General features: G+C 39.1%; 1 protein-coding gene across 1 annotated transcript in view; it reads right to left on the bottom strand.

The window, feature by feature from the left end:
* Positions 1-8,393: 8,393 nt before the first annotated feature.
* LOC131881592 (uncharacterized) overlaps positions 8,394-8,923 on the bottom strand; it is a gene marked incomplete in the record, with an annotated part of 2,556 nt that continues 2,026 nt past the window's right edge. The window contains 1 exon segment of the mRNA XM_059228498.1: positions 8,394-8,692.

Genomic DNA, 8,923 nt, shown 5'->3' with positions numbered 1-8,923 from the left:
CAAAGAGTTCAGCAGGTTTGCAAAAGGTCAAACAAGTCCAAAGATGTTTCACTAGGAATATCACAGGAATGAGAGAGCTCCCGTATTGGGAGAGACTAAAAAAGTTGGGAGTGCACAGTGTTCAGAGAAGGTACGAAAGGTATCAGATACTTGTAGTATGCTTGGATCATCCCTCCATATCTCTGTATTTCATGTTCGATGGCGACTCTGGTTTTGCAGCCTTTTTCCCCCCCGCCTTACTAGTAAATAAACACTTGTCATTCTGCTCTCTCACCTATAGGTGCGTTCCCATTCTTTCCCCGCATTTTCCGCTTCGTCCATTTCCATCTTTCGAATACTGTACGTCTTGAAAAGCTTTTGGGACCCGTTCATCGTTTAGTTTACTGCCCTCAAATATTCGTAGGGAGTATGTAGGTGTTCATCCAGTAGCAGTTTTTAAGTCAAACTTGGACAAACTTTGACTAAAATTTCCTGATCCACACTATATTCAAGGGCTTGCCAGATCCGCCAACTTTAGTTCGTTATTCCATCGAATAATATAGGATAATAAATCTAAATAAAATGAAAACTTGTTCGTCTTAAAGTGCTAGAAATTCCATTCCCAGTAGCGTTTATGAAGTCCGAAAAAAAGGAAATAGGTTTTTGATGCGGGGCGTTTCATTTTCTGCTCAGAATCGGAATGCCTGTTTTGCCAAAGAAAAAACCATCAACTTCACAAAAGCTTTGACTGTTGTTTTACCACAGCATGAGTAAGGAAAGGGGTATCATTGGCTCTTCTTTTGCCCAAGGTCATTTCGTTAAGTCATGTTTTCTCCGTACCTTGGATCTCTTCTAGTCGCAAGAGTAGAATTAGGATTGTTCAATAGACTTACTTTATCTGAATTCTAACCATTCTTGTCATTCATTGAACGTTCGTGAAAGAACTTAAAATAAGCTGGAATATCGCAAAATGGGAGAACATCGTTAACATTCAGCCAAAGATTGCATTTAGTATGTGCAATATTCCTCATCTCCATCAAGGGACAGAGAAAATGGTTTCCCCTTGTCTGAATTCCAAAAGCCACTCAAAATATTTTTCAACGCCCTAAAAACCGTCATGGATTGGAGGGAATGGAAATCTGAACAGAGATGGTCCATACTACACAAATGCTTACAGTTTATACCGTATTGCCAAGCTTATCGGTCGTGATAAGAAGATATGGCAAGTTGTTCAGAAACTTCGAGTACCGTTCCTTGGAACAACGCACGGTGCATATATGTATGTGCTGTATGGCTTAGATCCTTCATGGACCACGTGAGACAGCAAGTGTTGTGCTAAAACATTCTTGACAAGAGTTTCCCATTTCTTTGTGCTTCATCCGGCCTTCTTCGGTGATGCTTCGTTTGGCCTCTCTCGCTTCTGAGCGATTTCGAATCTTTGTTCGCCTTTGGGGCCAGGAAATACCGACGAGAAAGCTCTGTTCGTTGCGGGATAACGAATCGGAGTTCCAATTAGTGATTGACCATCGAGAGGAGTTGTCAGAGGTAAGAGAGGTCTCGCGTGTCACGCTGGGCATTTTGAAGTTGTTAGCAAAATCGGGCAATCCCTTGAGGATCTTCGTTAGATTGTGCTTGAACTGTGTTCCGATAGCGCACTGAATAGAGCAAAATTGATGTTGATAACTTCTTCCTATTGTTTCGGATTGAGGTAGCATCTCTCAATTCATTGTTTAATGATAGTTATTTAAAAGTCTTCTGGCAATTGTCCCCTAACTTTTTTTGTTTTGTGATCTACGCGTGCATTCATATGTAACAGAAAAAGGTTTTTCGCACTTCATTTCATGCAAATCAATGATCAATGACATCCGAAATATCAAAGCAATTTATCCTCGACATGAAGGCCACCATGTTTCGCTTTTTTATGATTGACAAAGACAATTTTCCGGCTTGTCCGAAGGGATATTTGTTGGATTTCAAGGTTTTTCAAGTACTCGCAGAGGCAAACGTAGTTTTACGTGCCCAATTCCGTTAACTAAATCAATATAAAGCAATGCTTTGGGTTGGACAGTGGTTCCAAAAGTTGAAGTGACAAAGTGGTTGCAAAGGGTAAGGAAATCCTTTCTCTATGGGAAGCTTTAGAAGACTAACAACACCAACCGAAGGCGAACCAACCTGATATAGATACAAGTAAATATATAATACAATTCCTATGGAAACTAATAGGACGATTTGATGGTCTGCTGACCCATCCGAACAATTTTGTATCCGACTTTTAAGAAGAAAGGAAAACCTTGCGATTCAGCAAACAAAATGTCTCATTTTCGACATTTTTCGATCGTCTTAACCACGAACAGGTACAATCAAAGTTAGTTCCACTTTTATTCATTCCAAGAAGTATTCAGGGCTGACGAGAGCGCAATTTGTGGTTTGAAAGTCTCATTGCACGTATCAAATTAAATAAAGCTAAATACCTGAAAACCAGTAGTCACTTAGAATTTAGTTAGATACTCGAATATATAGTTGTCCTCTTCTTTTATTTATTAGCAAGCTCCTGTCCTCTTTTCAAATTTGGTATCATACGATCAAAAAATTGGGCCAAGTGTCAAGCAAGCCAACAGGGGATTGAAACATGCTCAGACATCAATTTACCCCTCAAATTCAATGGCCTTTGAGACGGTGTCGTCGGTCTAGCGTAAGAAACTTGAGCATTTCTTGGCAATGCCACCCAGAAATGTTGTGGATATGTCCATTAAACTCCATGAAGATTCAGGAGTTCTGCTGACCTCAGCAAAACCCAAAGAAAACGCTTGACATACTACATCCCAAAATCGAAAACCCCATGAAAATCAATGCCAAGATTGCATGAAAACGATACACTCCAAACATTACTAAGTGTCATTTTGAAGATCGAAATTGTCTTTGGAGAGCATTCAGGATTAATGATGCCATGCTCCTTGTGTGTAATTCATTGCTCCTTTCCTCGTTTTCGTCATGAACAGGGAGTTGTTGAATCCAATGCCTAATATTTAGAGTCAAATAAACACGAAGAGAAATGCGTCATTCGGTAAGGTTCTTTTTATTACCTACAACTTTGGAACGTGGCCTCTGTGTCCATCCACCAATTGGCGTTCAAGAGATTCCTATTTAATCTGGGAACTCTTAAGATGCAGGAGACGCATAAAGCATGACCATCAACTAATCACATTATCCCATGTGTGAAACTCAGTTTCTACAAATGAAGATATTGCATTGCACATGTCATTTTTCTATGTACTAGAGACAGGAAAAGGTCAGCCAAGACTAGGTAAGCTAGGAAATTACAAAATAGAGAGGGACAAAAAAAGTCATTAGATTGGACGAAAAAAGGTAAATGAAAGCTGTAATACATCAGGTCTAGCACAGTAATTGAGGAAAAAAAGGAAAGGGAAACCCTATTGTCATTGATGAAAGTAATCTTTTTTGGGGGGGCGGGGGCATCGATGACGTTTGAAAATGTCTTTTCATGAGGGATGTACTTGAGAGAAATGAGCTTCGGAGAGAATATATGTAAAATTTGAAATTCCCAGCACTTCTAGCTTTTCATCGTTTTTTATCAACAAAACTTCATTTCTTCAAATACAACCTAAATCCTGATCAGAAAACCAGTAGTCGATACTTACTCAAAAAAGCATTCAATCAGACAAACAAAACAGTTCAAATCGTATTTATTAAGGATTTGATCTGGGCGAAAAATCTGTTCCGCTGGAATTTATTTGCCTCTCTTGACCATTGCCTTTGTGCAACATGGTTGGCATTCCTAAATTGCATTTTGTTAGCCATTCAACTCTGAAACTATGGACGTTAAGATTCCTGCCTTTTAGTGCGTGTGTGCGTGTGTGAGTACTTAGATGGCTGACATCTTTCCAAACGCTTACTGCAAACTCGAAGGCCATTATGCTTCAAGCCTTTAAAATATCCAATGAAACGTAAGCTTAAGCGAGCGGAAAATTACTTTTTGCTTCGTTGATTGCTCAACTTATGGTCTAACAACTGCACCAAAGAGCATCACTCTTACCTGTATCGAGCGGACATTTCGGTAACAAAAGAGTTATTTCCATAAGAAAAGGCCAAGAAAAGCAGTCCGACTAATGTGTTGCTGTTCTTATTGTTTCGAGACAACCCTCGTTAAGCGAGATAACCAAATAGGACCTACTCAATCCTCCAAGTGTGATATGTGAACAAATTGTTTGCTTACAGTCAGATCTTTCAGAGCTTTAAAATGTCATCTAGCTTGGTACAAAAAAAGTGTTGACTTTTTCCGGACGAAAACAAACGAGGCAAGGGTCTGTCTGTCTCAGAATGTACCGAGTGTTTTGAGTTGCCGACATGTTGGCTTGTCTGACTGAAGTGGGTCGGGTGTCACTAACGTACTCAATTCTAAAGGTACACACGAGTGTCCAGTCTCTCTTGGGCAAAAGGCAAAAGGCAAAAGACAAAAGACAAAGAATGGGGAACGCTTTGGGGCTCTCAATCATCGGAGGTTAAGAAAATCCAGCCCATCCGCCGCGGTCGTGATTTTCTTTGGGGCACAACGACGGAGGCTCTGGCTCTCTGGGACAGAAAGTGAATTAATCTTGCCCGTGTCGACAATAATTAAGACGGAGTATTATTGAATTGTGCTTCTTTTCCGCTTCTTTTCAGTCCAACTGCCAGCAACAAGATGTCTTACAGAGCCAGTGCCGGTAAAAATGGAGCGTGGACCCGTCCGGTCACTCGGATGTACTCGTATAACTTTCAAGTGGGAGAAAACTACTATCATCCCATGACCACGTACTTGGACACCAAGTACACGGACATCAATGTGCCTTTGGACATCCCTGGAGCCCTGAGCTTCAGGTAGGCAAACCCTCAAGCCCTTTGATACATGGTCTTTGTTGCATTTCTTCGGTAGAGAGAGATATTGTAGTTTATAGAATAAAACATATAGCAATAACGGGTGAATCAGAAATGGATGCACAGAAAAAATTAGAAGCTTTAATACTTTCGGCACGGCAAAAAAAAGTGGTTGGCAAAGTATGCATTAGCACAACTAAAGAACGCGCAAAGTGGGACACGCAAGAAAAAAAAATGACCTATTTTTGCGTAATAAGTAGACCAAGGAAAATAACTTAAAAACCTAAAATCTAGGGTTTTACCTTTTTTGGAAAAAAATTGCAAAAAAATACCCAAAATGTCGTTTTTGAGGAAAACATCCCTTTTTGACATTCTTCATGCTCACTTGCTAAAATGGCAGGATTGAAATGTTTTTGGTAGCTGTGGCAATGGTTTTTGACTTGAAAATAATTAAAGATAAACTGGCAATAAATATGAGCAACTCTTTTGATGAGATTAAAAAGTGGTCGCTTAAAACCAAATCCAAAACTGACTTAATTGACAAAAAATCTCACGACACCAAACTTCTTGTTTATTTTACAAAATCATGTATTTGCTGTTTTTGCTTTGATTTTTTCAATAAATGAGAAATTATGATTATATCTATTGAGCATTTTTTTTAACAAACCTTAATATCTGTTGATAAAGATATAGCAATTGCACGTTTTTCCTACCTTTTTTATGACTGATTCTTCTACCGTTTTTTAAAGGTCTAATGATGAGCCAAATGAGCGGTTGGTTGGTTCCCTGGGTAAACCTGACAATGCCCAAATCTGCTACAATACTTACTTACCCTCAAATGTAAAGGCTTACTGCAAGTGCAATGAATTGCATTCCATGCGTTTGAATTCAATTGGAACATTTGCTCTATTTATTGTTCAGCTTCAAAAAACAATAAGGAAAGGAAAATCCATCTTTCCTTGTAGCAAGCACTCTTACAACTTTTATTTCAACATCGAGCGAGTAAGAAGAACCAGAATATTCCATTCCTTTGTTATGCAATGCAGATGTGAGCAATCTGGATTAAGAACGACGTAATACCGTTGGCCCAATTGAAAGACATTCTTGTGAAATAAAATGTCTCAATAATTTCGACAAAACGCCAGATATTTAAGGTCAAAGTGGATTCAATGTACCGGTATGCAAAGAAATATGCATGATATATAGCTTTTTTATCCACAAATCAAACGATTGGATCACGTATCCAATGCCTCACAACCTCCATTGAGATGCGGTTAGCCTAACTCAGGCACACTATGTAGAACAGTGCGGGCCACTAGGATTCCATGTCTAACCGTATATTTAATACGACCAACTTAATTGGGATGAGAAGAATGGGAAGTAGGGAGTCCTTCGAGCGATGCTCATTTACCATGATCCATAGGCATTTTTCACTTTTTAAACATGTCTAAAGGACTCCTCTGAACAAGTCACAACTCAAAAGCTGCTAGCCTTTTATGCTTTGTAAATCTGACCGTCCTTGATTTGGATGAGTTAGAATTGAAGAAAAAATGACTCTACGAGCAAAGCACAATTTCACATCCATCATTATTCTCTGCCAAGACTCATTTGGGTCTAGGAAAACAGGTGTCAGACATGGCATCAAATCCAGATAGATATGTTTTAAGTAGTGAAATAACATTGTCCCTTTAAGTGTCCAATCTAACCAAGTTCCGTTCTTGTTGAATTTTCCCTTCACCAAACAAAATGACATTTCTTCATTTGAAGAGACTTCCAGATTTTCATGCCCCATGATATATCAACCTGGTGTCACCTTTGATTTCGAGGCCTTAAGTAATTCAAGCGATTTTCATTTTTTTTCGTTTTTGTTTGGGTTTCCACGGGCTTTAAACCAACCGTTACAAAATAGATGTAATCGCTAGTGCTGTAAAAATGAAAGATTCGTGTAAGTTTTACCACTTCAACTTCATTCAATATTTGGTGTGGCAACGCATTTGAGTGGCTGGACTAACCCTGAAAAGGAGAGTTGATCTGGAATGTTTGTAAACATTTGTCCAAATCTGGCTAAAAAGATGCTACCGGGTCAACAACATTTACGTACGTAACCTCTTTCTAAGAAAGTAAGCGGGAAGTACATTGAACAATGCCCGAGCCCGAGAAAGAAGGTAGGTGGAGGCACAGACTTCTAGATCGTTTTGTTCCAAAAGGCAATGGAGTATGCCCATATTAGCGTACAAAAGTTGCCTTGATAAACGTAGGGTAGTAGATTCGAACTGGGGCCTATCTCTAACTAGGAAGGTGCGTTAACCACAACTCCACGTCTCCTCCCTAATTCCCACCACCTCGTCTAAATAAATTGTGAAAGCACGAAATTTTCACAATTTAACTCTTATCGTTTTGCGGACCTCTTAACCGCTAATGGAGACGTTTCCCGCGGCATTTCAAGTTCCTGAAGTGCCTATTTTTGCCTCAGCCTTTGAAATTGAGAATATTCCGGAAAGAACCAGTCAGGATGCCAAAGCCTTTTAGGCACTAAAGGAGCCTTTATAGGATTTGAGAAAAAACAAACGACAAAATAAACGACTTTCTGTTTATCTTTTATTGATTTTTTGATAGAAAATTGAAATGATTGGAATCCTGGTGCGCGACATCAATCTTTTATTTGCAGGTTAGACTTGGTCGGTCATGGAAAGTCAAAGAAATTACTGCACTCCGGAACGTGTTAATTAGGTTCACGCAGCCTTTTATTTTTCATCTGTAGATTTCCAACCCCAGCTTTTTGCCTAGTTGAAAAGAACAGGAAAATTTGCATGGAAAATAATAAAGGATTGTAGTTATAAATGAAGAATATCATTAAGTATAGCCTGCTTATTTTTGACCACTTTAAGAAATGAAACGAAACAGATTTTGGTGAACATGAAGAAAGTGACATTCGCTAATAATCCGATATGGATGTTTATTTACATGAAGATGTTACTGCTTCATCCTTTTCTGATTTGCTTCCACATCTTCAAAACACTTATCTGAAGGCACAAGTGCAAGAGAGGGGGGTCTAATTACAATTTCGAATTCTAACATTTGTACACTACTTGTTCCTGAAGAATGTTATTGCTCAATTTGACCGATTTCACAAATGTATTGTCTTTTTATCTATTAGTGAACGATTGGCTCGTCGTTGGCCGACCGGGAGGACGGATTATGCCGCTCAAGTTGAAAACTCATCTTCTTCTTACATGACTCATACTGCTTATGGACGAACGCCAGCGCTTTAAATTAAAAAGGTACCCTCTTATGGAAAAAGGAAAGCAATATCAAAGCATTTGAAACCTAAGAATAGTTGCGTGCTTATTAAAAAGCTTTTCTTTCCAGCCTTTGCCCAAGTCCACCTTGAAAGCATGGCATCACTTCCATCTTCGATGATCGATTACTAATTCGACATGGTTATCTTGTTTTTACTGTGTCGATGACGCACCAAATATTATCCCATTTGCATTGCAAGACACGTTGTTATGGTAGCTAAATTTCGAAATAAACCCCGATGGTAACCTAAATATTCAATATATTTCATCAGCTCAATACAATCAGTGTAACAAAACGAAAAGTTGTTCATATAAATTGAATGAACAAGAGGACATGCGCAACTTGTTCTCATTTTGTGTTCGATCGGTGCGAATCAAGAGGGCAGTCATGGTTTGCATGGGAATGGCGATTTGGTCGATTGGCAATGGGGGCCATCACCAGTCATCAATATTGAAACAAGGGTTGGTTCATTGGTAGGAAGGTAAGTGGTCAAGAAGGCAGGAAGGGAACGGCATTGGTCCAGAAGAATATGGGCTGAAATTGATAAATAGTATGATCAGGAGATGGTTGAATGTACAGAAAAGCGGAAATAATTTCTTTCAACAACTGCGTCCATAGAATCTGGCTTGAGCTATCTATTAGACAGATTTGGGACACAACTTGTAAGCGAACCAAGCAAATGACCAAGACGTGCACCCAATTAACCAATGAACAAATTCCAACCCAAAGATAATGCAAGATAGACATTTCAATTGCTTTCAGAAGTGCATCT

Source organism: Tigriopus californicus, chromosome 6 (genome assembly GCF_007210705.1).
Source record: "Tigriopus californicus strain San Diego chromosome 6, Tcal_SD_v2.1, whole genome shotgun sequence".
NCBI lineage: Eukaryota > Metazoa > Arthropoda > Copepoda > Harpacticoida > Harpacticidae > Tigriopus > Tigriopus californicus.
The sequence above is the reverse complement of the archived record's forward strand: the minus strand, read 5'-3'. Positions and strand labels throughout refer to the sequence as shown.